At 50.4% G+C, this 13,287-nt stretch overlaps 1 protein-coding gene across 1 annotated transcript in view; it reads right to left on the reverse strand.

The window, feature by feature from the left end:
* LOC149369943 (uncharacterized) overlaps positions 1 to 13,287 on the reverse strand; it is a 140,674-nt gene that overhangs the window by 100,981 nt on the left and 26,406 nt on the right. The window lies entirely within an intron of this gene.

The raw sequence follows: 13,287 nt of genomic DNA on the forward strand, positions 1-13,287 counted from the left end.
GATCGCGATAGTACGTGCCACAAATTGAGCAAAAAATTAATGTAGTAACTGCATAACGATGCAACTACCTATAACACACAAAATGAAACAAGGAAGACGCCGTCAACTTGCATTGATCATTCTATTGCTACATGCTATTTAATTGTGTCACCCCTCTTTACGTCACGACGCGTGTGTTATGAATAACCCATAGAATAACCAACTATTATATAGCTTGTGTACGCGTACACTCTAGCTATTGAAAAGAATTTTTAAGACATATGCATGCTGTTGATCAGTTAATTCTGATTTCGTCTCTCTTTTTTTTGCGATTGACACCATTAATACGCCTGAACATTATAAGGGACATGAACGTTTTGCTGCCCTCTATAGCATGCACAAAGTCTTGCGAATATGTGCAGTAGCATTATTGCCTGATCAAATTAGCTGTATAGTATATTTAACCGAATCTAGGCCGCGGCCATGATTTTAAGCTGGATATATTTTATTTTTACATGCAGCTTGTAGCGGGCCAGCTCGTGAAGGCATCATATCATCCATAAACCATTGGAATAGAGATACAGTGAACTAGAATAGTGTGGAGTGTGGGAAGCAAGAGCCATCAAGTCCGTAGACATAAGGTTGGCCACGCCAGTAGGGCTTTAGAGTAGTTCTTGTTATCACCGCAAACATGGTGGCGCACATTGCTTGGTACACTCAAGGCACTCAGTAAAAACAATAATAAAACCTTAGCGTAGAAAACCGAAATTAATCATATATTCCTAATAGACTAACTTAAATTAAATGTTAATTAGATATGACAGATAAATGCTTGTTTACAAGAAAAATTGGTGCGGTTTGGTTTCCGACAAATACGATGACATTTGGTCAATTCGGTTGCCGGCCATGACTAGGCGTAGCCATACCGCTTCGGAGAATCCGCTTAGCGTAGGCCGGAGGTTCTGAGGTGAGCACGCACTTTGTTGGAGCAACACGATGTTCGTGCTTGTACAATACGAAGGCGAGAATAAGCGGTACGTCGTATCGGACGCCGATGTTAGGCATTTCTCTCCCAATGACATCGACGACTTCGAAAGAGGGAAGCCGTATGGTGTTTTTTGGGAAGGCGACAGCACCACCAAGGGCGGGTTTTACAAGGCCACCATTGTACACATGACAGGTAAGTGTTAGGACCCTTTCCGGCGTTGCCGAACACGGCTTTGGCGTTCACTTATCATAATTTTGCGGTAAAAATTGCAGACACTGCAGAAGAAATGAGGACGTGGCGGCAAAACAAGCGCATGGCCTCGCGCAAGTGTCCCTCCAAGGAAGGCCCGCCGCGGAAAAAGGTGCGTCCAACCGGCTTTCTTTTGCTTGCTGAACATTATGCGCCTAGTCCACATTAACCGCTATTATCGTTGAACCAGTATCACCATGTGTACTGTGTCCATGTTCTTGATATTATTGCTCAGTTTTTGGATCAGTGATGAGCCCAGGAGATTCATGCACGCGTTCCACGTTTTGCCTGCACAGCTTTCAGGTGTTGTCGGTCACACGGCTGCAATAAAAACGTCGTTCCAGTAGATTTCTTGATTTGCGGGTGGGCTTAGCGCGAGAAAACAGGACACAGGACGAGCGCTAACTTGATACTGAAAGAAAGGGCCGGGTAAAGAAAAATGGGGGCTCTGGGCTAATGAGAATGTAGGCCCCCTCTCCCTTTCTTACCACTGACCCCCCTGTCCCCATGCTACACTACTCGAATAAATCCCATGTTCCATTGTAATTACACCTAATTAAAAAGAACGAAGTGCGACCAAAAGGATTCGTTTACAGCGCACAAAACACAACGCGACTCTTGGAACGCGCGACACGTGTACATCTGTGGTCGAGCGCCGAACGCCACGGAAGAGCCACTCAAACCTACCGACAAGTTGCGGGGCTGCATTGCAGTGCGCTGCGCGTGCCGCTTACTCTCCTCTTTCAGTGACACCACCGTACGCAAGCCGACAGTGGGATTTTTGTTCACAGCACTGTTTAAATGCTAACGCATTAAAGAAAAGCAGGCTGAGCCAGCTTCCTGCAGTTAAGCTGGGTACTCCGGCTGCCGGCAGCGACTAGGAAATAGAAACACTCATTAATTAGTGTCCTGAGAGGGTATTATTGCAAGTTATTAAATTCATTTGATTATACATCGAACGTTTGCTACTACTCTCACGGGGCACATTTGAATAGCAGCATTTAAGTCCTGGATCAGTGGTGAGCGTGCTCGGCGCTGAGCCGAGTACCCGGGTTCAAACCCAGCCGCACGGCGGCCGCATTTTCATGGAGGTGAAATGCAAAAAGTTACCCGTGTGCTATGCGATTTCAAAGCCCGTTAAAGATCCCCAGGTGGCCGGAATTATTCCTCAGCGCTCCACAACAGCACCTCTTATTTTTTGCTGCCGCAGTGGATCAGTGTAACGTTATGGTGCTCAGCCGCTCACCCGAAAGACGCGCGTTCGATCTCGGCCACGACGGTTGAATTTCGATGGAGGCAAAAGTCCAGAGGCCCGTGTACTGTGCGATGTCAGTGCACGTTAAAGAAGTCCAGGTGGTCGAAATTTCCGGAGCCCTCCACTACGGCGTCCCTCATAGCCTGAGTTGCTTTGGGACGTTAAACCCCCATAAACCAATAAACCAACGGAACCTCTTTCTCTCCTTTCATTCACACCTTCCTCCCTCCCCTCAAGGCACAGTTGAGGTGTCCACCTAGAAGTGAGGCAGTTCTGTGCCTTTTATTTACTCGAAAATTAAATTTCACCTACCTCTACAAAACCGATCCCAAGAAAAAAAACGTCCAAAATAAATTACCCCGGTCATGGCGGTCACATTTCGCTGGAGGCGAAATGCGAGAGGCATGTGCACTATGCGATATCAGTGCACTTTAAAGAATTTGAGGTGGTTGACATTGACTGGAGCCTTCCACTACGGCGTCCCGCATAGCTGGACTTGATTTGGGACGTTAAAAGCCCATAGTGGCCGCCGGAGCACAAAGTGAAACTGTGGGAGTTCCAAGAAGCTAGCACAGCCTGATTAGTTTTTCAATTTGGTAAAGCTACAGAAGAAAACCTGGTGTTGTATATAATTCTGACGACCAAATGTCTTATCTGTGCAAAATTCGAACATCCACCCGTGTGACTAAAAAAAGCATTCTACTGCGCGCGTTTATTTTCTCAACAGTCTGTATATGATACTCGCACACATAGACGCCGCTTCAAATTTTGCTGCGCATTCTAGTTTCGTTTTTGCCTACCCTGCTCTAATCATACTTGTGACACTAATGCGTTGCATTGCCTTATATTTGTGTGCCATGCAGAGAGCGCCAAGAAAGTATTTTTTACATCGGATATATGTGCGGGTTTAAAAATTAATTAGTGGATTTTTAGCGGATTATGAAAGCCATCCCAGCAGAATTCTTGGTGGCGAGGCAGGAGTCCCACCTGTTATGCCGACACCAGGATTCTCAAACACACTACACCTTCAGACGCCACTGGACGGGGGGATTGACAGAAAACCACGAAAACCCTTCCGGAATCCGTACACAAACGCGTATATCGCTTCGTAAGAAAGGAGGCCCCCTCCGGGGTAGCAGGGGATTCCTGTTTTTGCAGCTTGACAAGCTGCGCCCAACTGATTCGGCTAAATGAAGGTACATAAGGTGGGGGACCCATCTTCTCGTTCTGGTTTTCATACGCTACACGAGCCATACTGGCCCTGGATACTCATAAGTCTTTCGACACAATAAGCCATTACCATATCCTCACGACATTAGCTACCACGGGATGCGGCACCTTCATATGGCAATATATTCGGGCCTTCCTTCAAGGACCCACGGCAAAACTCCACCTAGGGGATATTGCCTTCCAGCCCTTCTCCTGCTTAACCGGGGTGTCCCTCAAGGGGCGGTTCTATCGCCTTTACTTCTTAACATTGACCTAGCGCCACTGGCAAAGGCCCTTTCTGCTATCCCAGAGCTCCACACAGTCATATACGCAGATGATATAACACCCTGGACAACGGGAGGATCCCTTGGAACAGCCCAGGATATCCTGCAATCTGCTAGACATCACCGCCACCCATTTAGCAAACACAGGCCTCCGTTGCTCTCCAAATAAATCGGAACTCCTGCAGCTGAAACCCCCCGCCAGTGATCCCCAGATTGAACTGCACATGTACGGGAATACAGTGCCCATTGTGCCTCAGGTGAACATTCTCGGCCTTCTCATTAACAACACATTGGATGTAACCGCCACCCTTCAGCTCTTGCGAAGACAGACCAAACAGGTAGCTGCACTTATCAGGCGGGTGGCAGCACGCAGGGCTGTGTGAACGCGAGACCCTCAATATGACAAATGCACTAATCATTAGCCGCATTACGTACCACCTCCCATACCACATACTCACTCAGCGGCAAACACAACAGGCAGACATCCTAATACGCACGGCTGTCACCCCCGCCCTGCGTCTTCCACGGACGGTTAGGCTCAACGCACCAACCTATTAGTCCGCATGAGTCGCACGGAAACAGGACAACGCCTACTGCGACAGCAACGTCTCAATCCACCTTTTCGCACCCCAACAAGTCCTACACCTCGCATGATTTCTCTGAGCACGCAGGATCACATATATCAGAAGCCGTTACCGCGCAATATGAGCGATAGTCTCCATCAGGGTAGGCGGCAGGCACGAGCGAGCTATTACACCAAAACATACAGCAACCGCTTAGATATCCTTTATTGCGACGCGGCAGAAAATTCTGAAGCAGGATATTTCACTGCAGTCGCAGCCTATGAAGACGGCACAGTGGGGGCCGCCGTCACTATCCGAACAAATTCGCCTGCAGAGGCGGAAGGAGCCGCCATCGCACTTGCTCTGGCCCACTCCACCATTGACAAAAACGTAACCGAAATTTGGAGATTCCCAGGCCGCGTACCGCCACTACCTAAAGGGCGTGGCGGCAACACATCGTATTCTTGCCACAGTCACCTCTCTCGACCGAACGGTTACTCTGTCGTGGGTCCCTGGGCATGCCTTGATCCCCGGTAATGAGCGCGTTCATGCGCTGGCCCGAGAACTCTCCTCCCGGACCCAAGATGATCAGGCACCCAACCGTGTGTAAGAGGCACCATCGGTCCTCTCTACATATCATCAAATCAGCACATTCTACAAACTCAGCCGCATGACACTGCCACCACCCCACAGTACCTTGTCGCTCTTATCCAGCGCCACATGGCGACAATTACAGGTAGGCTGCTTTATTTCACCCCACCGTCTCTCATACTTTCACCCCACCTTTCCTGCTGATTGCTGTGACGTGCCCAGATCCACACTTTTCCGATACCTTTGGAAATGTTCTTCCCCAAAGGCAGTACCCCCCCCCCCCCCCTTCATCCCCAATCCCACTCATTCTTCCTGGGAGGCTGCTTTACGGACCACTCAGCCCCTGCCGGCCGGAACTGGCTGGTGGATCGGGCTTTACGTGAAGCACAAGCCAGTAGATTCCTGGATCAGTAGGGGACTACCCTAGAAGGTTTTTTTTTTTGTGTGTAATAAAGTTGTTTCCATCTATTCACCCTACCGCCATTTGGCTTAAAGCACGATTAAAGTGTGCACTGTTCCAAGAGGGCAGCTATGCGCCTTCCTTCCCTCTGGCTCAGGTGTCCACCGAGATGTTTGAGACAGATACTGCGCGTTTCCTTTCTTCAAAAAATAATTTACAAATTTTACCCTCTGCTTTCCAAGCTCCCGCTGCATTGGTTTCGCAGCTTAAAGCGCGACTAAGGTGACCACTGCTGTTTACAACGGATGGGATAGGAAAACTTTTAATGTCCAACAGAAAGAGGGTAGCCAGAGGGCTACCCGCCTAGACGACGGCCGAAAGGTCTCGACTCTCGGCGGCGGCTTCGGCCAGTCGGACGAGTTGTAACTGAGTCGCCGGGTCGGAGCTCAGTAGTAAGGTCTCCCATTGATCTTTTGTGTTTATACCTCGTCCTTCCCGGGGGGCATGAGGACATTCCCATAGTATGTGGTCCAAGGTGACCCTAAGTTCGCAGTTTGCGCATTTGTCTGAAAATTTCCCTGGGTACATAAGACTCCAGAGGGCCGGGTTTAGAAAGGTGTACGTTTGTAACCGGCGCCAATTGATAGCTTGGTATCTGGACAAGGATCTATCCGCTGGAGGAAGTCTAGCTCGTTGTAAACGATAGTGCTGTGTAATTTCTCTGTAGGTCACCATGCGATCCCTGTCTGTAAATACCACCTCGCTCGGGTCCGCCCGGAAGGAAAAGCCTCGGGCGAACTCGTGGGCCGTGTCATTACCAGCCAAGGATGCATGTGCTGGTGTCCAGACTAGTGCAATTTTCCTGTCTATTACATGACGGCTTAGAATTGTATTCGTTAAGAGGGAGACCCGGACCCTGCTGAAATTTAGTATGACAACTTTGGAGTCACTGATGATGTTCCTCGCTTTTGTGCCTACACAAGCCAATGCTATGGCAGCTTCCTCTGCAGTCTCTGGGTTACCCGAGAGTATGGAGGCACTTATTTTGAGGAGTTGTTTATTATTGACGACCGCGATGGTCATCGTGTTCTTACCATACTCAGCGGCATCCACGTAGACCACATCCTCGTCTTCGTAGGAGCAGAAGCGCTTCTCTAGCGCCTCTGGCCCGGCGCACTCAGTGATGAATAGGATGCATATTCCTGGGTAATAGGGGTACAACTATATTGTCCCCAATTTCTCCGAGCATGTCAACTTTGGCGGTTGTTCTGTTATCGCTGCTCAGATTGCGTTTTTCTAGAATGGCCCTGCCGGTTGTGGTCCTGGCTGAGCGTTCGATTTCGGACGTTCTCAATGCTTCCGTAATTTCTTCCGGGGTATTATGCATGTCTAGCTCTAGGAGGCGGTAAGTGGATGTACGGATGGGCAATCCTAGAGCTTGTTTCGTGCACCGCCTGATAATTCCATTTATCTTTTCCTTTTCAGAAACTTAAAGATCAAGGAAGGGGGCAACATACGAGATACGGCTAACTACGAACGCCTGTACCAGCCGTAGGAGATTCTCCTCTTTCATGCCGTGTCTCCTGTTGGCAATCCGCTGTATGAGTCGCATCGTTTGTTGCGCGCAGTTTTCCATCTTAGTTATTGCATCACCGTTATACCCGTTGCTTTGTATAATCATTCCTAAAATTCAGATTTTTTCAACATGAGGAATCTTTGCCCCTTAAGTTTGTAAGTTGATGTTAGGGATGGTTCTAGTTTGTCTTTGATGCAGAGGTCGATAAAAAAGAAGTTCAGACTTCTGCGGCGAGCATTGCAAGCCCCTACGGCTGACATAGTTTTCTACCTCATTTATGGCCTTCTGTAGCGTACTTTCGATGTGCGCGTCGTGTCCACGGGTCATCCGCGTGGTGATGTCGTCCGCATACATGCAGAAATTCAAGCCATCTATCCCCTCCAGCCTCTTCGGGAGCCGTATGACGGCCACGTTGAAGAGAAGAGGGGAAAGTGCCGAACCCTGAGGGGTGCCTATGCTGCCCAAGTGTATGTCTAGAGACTGACTTTCACCAAAGTGGATGCGCGCTATCCTGCCCGAAAGGAAATTGGCAATGTAGTTGTATGTGCGCTCCCGGACGTTTAAAAGAGCCAGGTTTTCTAATATCGCTTCGTGTTATACATTATCGAAAGCTTTAGTGAGGTCAAGTCCCACTATTACTTTCGCATCGAGCGACTTAGTGTCTAATTTGTCATGTTTTAGCTGTATCATGACATCTTGCGTGGAAAAATGCGATCTAAAACCTATCATCGAATCGGGGTATAAGTCGTTGTCTTCCATGAAATTGTTTAGTCGCGTTTGTATGACATGTTCCATCAGTTTTCCAACGCAAGATGGGAGGGATATAGGCCTTAGATTTTCTAGATTGAGCAGTTTTCCTGGCTTAGGTATGAAAATTACCTTAGCTGTTTTCCATTGTTTGGGAATCTCACCCTTCTCTCAGCATCCTTGCATGAAATTGGTCAGCGCTGTTATAGATTTATCATCGAAGTTTCTAAGCATTTTGTTGGTCACACCATCGGGTCCGGAGGCTGATTTGGTTTTCAGTTTTAGTATTTCTGCTCGAACCTCAAATTCGTGAATAGTGGCGTCTAGTTCGCTGTTGGATTTACCCTCATAGCGCGGTACGAAAGTTTTGGTGGCGGAGCCTATATATCGACAACGAATATCATCCAGGAGTTCCTGCTCCGAACCTTCAAATTTATAACTTAATTTCTGTAAATTTTGTCGCTGTGTTAACTTACTACCTTCTGGATCGAGGAGGTGCCGAAGGAGGTTCCATGTTTTGGCGAGGCCGGTATTGCCCTCAAGCTGGTCACACATTGTTTCCCAGTTCTGATCGCAGAGTCTAAGTGCATATGCCTCAATCTCATTGTTGTGGCGCGCTAGGCGTCTCCTGAGATTGCAATTCCAATTTTGTCTCGTTAATAGCTTTTCCATACTAGCTTTGGCCTCCCTCATATGAAGAAGGCGACTGTCTAGTACTTCAAGTTCCGCGTTGTCAGCGAGCATTTTAGTCGCATTCTTAGCATCCCTGCGGAGTTCCTCCGCCCGTTGTTCTATGTTTGTGATTTCTGCCTTTCTCCCGTCCTGGTTATGAGCGTCGCGGAAAGCGTCCCATTCGATAATATGCGGGAAGCGCGTTTGGCGCTTAGCAGGGCCAACGTCAGTTTCCGTGACAAGTATGTAATGGTCACTGCCTAGGTTTAGCAAGGAGTTGGACCAACTAGCTGTACCCGCATTCTTCACCAGGGTGAGGTCTGGGGCCGTGTCAGCGCGCCCGCTGTTACCCACTCTTGTGGGTGTGAGAGGATCCGTGAGCAGGGTGAAGCCCATTTGCTTAGCTCTCTCCCCTTCGGACAGGGCCGCGGGTAGCCCCACGCAGGGTGGTGGGCATTGAAGTCACCTAGAATAACCAGTGCGTGCATGCTGCTGATACGCATCGACGGACTACGGCGGCGGCGACGGCGACGCCGCGAAACGCAGAAACGGGCGCCTAAGAGCTGAGCTCTAAAAAATTTCTTGCTCCGTTTTTCGTCATGTATCCTTTGAAAGACTTTGCGGACGATGTTTCCACAAGTTCGTCATGGTGTGAAGCGTACGCATGCTCACTGACGCCTGAAAATTCAACTTTACAGCTGACTCGCGAGCTCACTACAGAGCCACAGCGCCGCGGCTACAATACACACGTCGCTCGAAGACATCGTCGGATCGCCGTCTCCTTGCCCGACTACACATCCAAAACACCACTCTCATGGAAGAGCGCGTACGTATTCCATCCCAGCGGGTGGTGGTGGTGGTGACAACATTTATTCAGAACGGACAGGAGGTGTTTGGATCAACCCATAAGGGACCAATCCTTACAAACACTAAGTGTAGGTCCCTAGTTTGGGACCCCAGTGGCGGTAGCCGCCGCCCGGGCGCCCCCGACTAAGGCTTGTTGGGCCTGTAAGTCGTGGCAGCCGAGTAGGGTCGCCTCCCAGCCCTCCCGGGTTGGGTTGGGGATGGGGGAATGGCCGGGTTGGAGGAGCAGGCCCACACCATGTGATAGGTGTCCGAAGACACCGCACTACAGTGCGGGCAGTTGCCGCTAAAGGAGGGGTCGAAATGTTTTAGGGCTGCCGGGCACAGCAATGTATTGGTGAAGAGGCGGAGAAGTAACCGCTCATCCGCCTTCTTGAGGCCTTCACATGGGCTAGGGTAAAGGCGATGGCTATCTTGATAGTAGGTTGTGATATTTTTGAACGTATAGACCGGATTAAAATCGGGTTCCTGATCAGGTGGGGAGGAGAAAACAGCCCGGTGAGAGAGCGCGCGGGCGGCTGCGTCTTCTGCCTCGTTTTCTGCCAACCCCTGATGAGCAGGGGCCCATAAGAGGTAACGGTGTGCGGGGTCCGTATCCCGTATGCAATTTTGGTATATTCGGTAGGCTAGGTAGGGAGTGCAGCCTTGTTCGACGTTCCGACAGGCCCCTCGCGAGTCGATTATTATGTATTTTGAATTGGAATGTGAGGCCGCGAGAGCAATCGCGACCTATTCTGCTTGTGTTGCACTGCGGGCTCTGAAAGTGAGGCCGTTAACTGTGTTGCTGTTGTGAACTACCGGGGCCGTGTACCATCCCTCGTGGTGAGGGCCGGAGGCGTCTATGTAGTATGCACCTGTTTTGTTGCCATAATATCGGGCTAGCGCTTCCGCTCGTGCCAGGAGCCGACCATTATAGTCTTCATGTGAGATGTTTGCTGGAAGAGGCCGCACGTGGAGGGCACGTCTCCACAGTTCCGGGATGTGAAACCTGTCTTCCATTGGAGGGGTGTGTTGGATATGGAGTCGAGCAAGAAGGCGGCGACCAGACTCCGTTAGCGACAAGCGCGTGTACTGGTTTGTAAGGTGCGCCTCCCGGAGCTCCCGGAAAGTATTCACCACCCCAAGGGCCATTAGCCGGCTGTTTGAAGTAGTGATGGGGAGGTCAAGGGCACGTTTAACAATTTTGCGAAGGATGACCTCAAGGGCGTCCTCCTCTTGTTTCCGTAGGTGGAGATAAGGAGTCGAATAGAGAATTCGACTAGTTACGAAGGCGTTTGCCAGCCGCAAGGCATCCTTACTTCGTAATCCTCCGCGTTTGTTGGAAACCCGGCGGACCATGCGGCCCACCTGGTCCCCCACATTACGGAGTTCGACCAATGTAGTCTCTGACCGCCTGTGTTTGGGGATGTAGAGTCCGAGTACCCGTATCTCATCACTTTCGCGTATGGGACCACTCTCAAGAGACAGAGATATTTTAGTTGTGCACTTCTGTGAGGGGAGGAGGTGCACAAATTGCGATTTTTGAGGGGAACATTGAAGACCGCAGCGGCGGGCGTAGCTGTCTACTATCGTCGCCGCTGTTTGCAGGCTGGTGTCAATGTCTCCTGGGCAGCACTGCGTGGCCCACAGAGTGATGTCATCGGCGTACAGCGCGTGCTGCACGCCGGCGACACCACTCAGCTGGGCCGGCAGGTGCATCATGGCCAGATTGAAGAGCAGCGGGGAAAGTACCGTGCCTTGAGGGGTTCCCCGCGTGGCGAGTAGGTAAGGACCATGGTCTCTATCTTGAATTCGAATGTAGGATTGACGATCCATTAAAAATTGGCTTATGTATCGGAATGTGTTGAGGCCACAGTCGGTGTGACTTAGGGTAGTGGGTATGATCTCATGTGTTACATTGTCAAATGCCCCTTTAAGATCCAAGGCGAGTACTACCCGGTCATTATGAGGGCATTCGAGAGGGTCAAGGACTTTCCGATTGAGTTGCAGGAGGACATCCTGTGCGGATCGGTGTAGGCGGAATCCGAACATGGTGCTCGCAAAGACATGTTTGTGTTCAAATGTAGATAACCGAACCCGCACCATCGTCTCCATTAGTTTCCCCACACATGAGGTGATAGAGATGGGGCGGAGGTTATCTGTGTCAATTGGTTTGCCAGCTTTAGGAATAAAAGTGACCGCCCTCCACGTGCGCCCTCTCCCCGCGAAAACCGTGATGACCATAATGGCCGGCGCCTGGCGCGGGTGGAAGCCCTGGCCCGCCAGTATGGATCGAAACCTGGCCTGTTCTACGTGGATGCCTCCTGCCCCCACCATGGGGGATGATACATGGCCACAGACGTCCACTAATCGAAAACAGTGAACGGCCTTACTTTTAGAACCCGTGACATGACACACGCGGAGGAGGTCGCCATTGCGTTGGCTGCATCTGATTTCACTTCAAAAACAATTATTTCCGACTCGCGAGGGGCCTGTCGGAAATTCGAGCCGGTCTGGGTACCGTACCTGACCTACCGCAGTCTCCAAAACAGCGTCTACACCGGGGACCCCGCTCACCGGCGTATCGTTTGGGCTCCTGCTCACATGGGCCTTGAGGGAAATGAGGCAGCTGCCCGCGCGCTCTCTCACCGGACATTCCCCTCCGACCCCGACGATCAGGAACTCGAATTCACTCCAGCTTACTCCTTCAAAAACATTGTTTTACTTTATAAATCTGGACACGGCCTTTATTCGAGCCCATGTAAAGGACTCTCAAAGGCGGAGGAGCGGCTTCTGCTTCGCCTGTACTCTAATACTTTGCTGTGCCCGGTAGCTCTCAAACACTTCGACCCTTCTTTCTCGGGCAACTGTCCGCACTGTGCAGAGAAGACTTCGGACATCTACCACATGGTGTGGGCCTGCCCCTCCAACCTTGCTCTCCCCCCTCACCCCAACCCAGCCCGGGAGGACTGGGAGGCGACCGTGCTCGGCTGCTCTTACCTGCAGGCCCAACGGGTCCTGGTCGCGCGAGCCCGGGCGGCGGCCAATGACACTGGGGTCCCGAACTAGGGACCTCCACCTAGTACTTGTGAGGGCTGGCTCCCTCTGGGTCAGCTCATACCTAACCTCCTGAAGTGTATCTGTACATAAATATTTTCCACCACCACCACGGCTATCGAGAACAGTAAGGGACGTCGAAAAACCACTTCTGGCATGTCAAACTCGTCGATGTAGTGGCGCGTCGCCAGCGGCTCACCATCCGTGGACATGACAAACCCTGACACGCTGCCGCACATTACACGCAGTCATGATTCAGGACATTTCCTAACAGAGTGCGCTAGAAAAGCGAATGCACGCTTGCGCACAGCAAACACAAGCATCTTGCAGTACGGTATGATTTATTCTGCATCATTCAATGTACGCAAACGCAGACACATCTCCAGTGTCAGTGGCGCTATCTGGTTTGGATAAAGGAAACAATTCCTGGTACAAACCGGTCAACACGTAAAATTTACCGTCCATCCAAATTGTTATAAAAAGATGAAATGAAGCGAAGCTCCGTGCCCAATTTGTGAGAATCTCCGCCCACGTTCAGGACCGCCACGCAGAATTTCTCCATGACAAAAACGTGGCCCATTGTTAAAACTTTCCTTGCTACCTAAACAAGGAATTAGGCACGAACAAAATAATATAAGATCTAGAATTATGTTCCCTGGCTTGATCCTGAAATGATTTCTGTGTGCACATTCTCGAGCAGCAGATCAGTAGTGGGGGTCTTTGTGGGTACTCGAGTGCAGTTTGAGAGCTCTGTGTGGATCCTATACTTTTGAAATATCTTTTTTTAAATGGCTGCTCACAGTAGCTGGCAATCGATTAGGGCGACCCACCTCACCGCGCGTCCCCTACCCCGATGACGTCATGGAGCAGTGGG

The sequence above is a fragment of the Amblyomma mixtum genome, chromosome 1, assembly GCF_055824585.1.
Source record: "Amblyomma mixtum isolate Tamu chromosome 1, ASM5582458v1, whole genome shotgun sequence".
Classification (NCBI taxonomy): Eukaryota; Metazoa; Arthropoda; class Arachnida; order Ixodida; family Ixodidae; genus Amblyomma; species Amblyomma mixtum.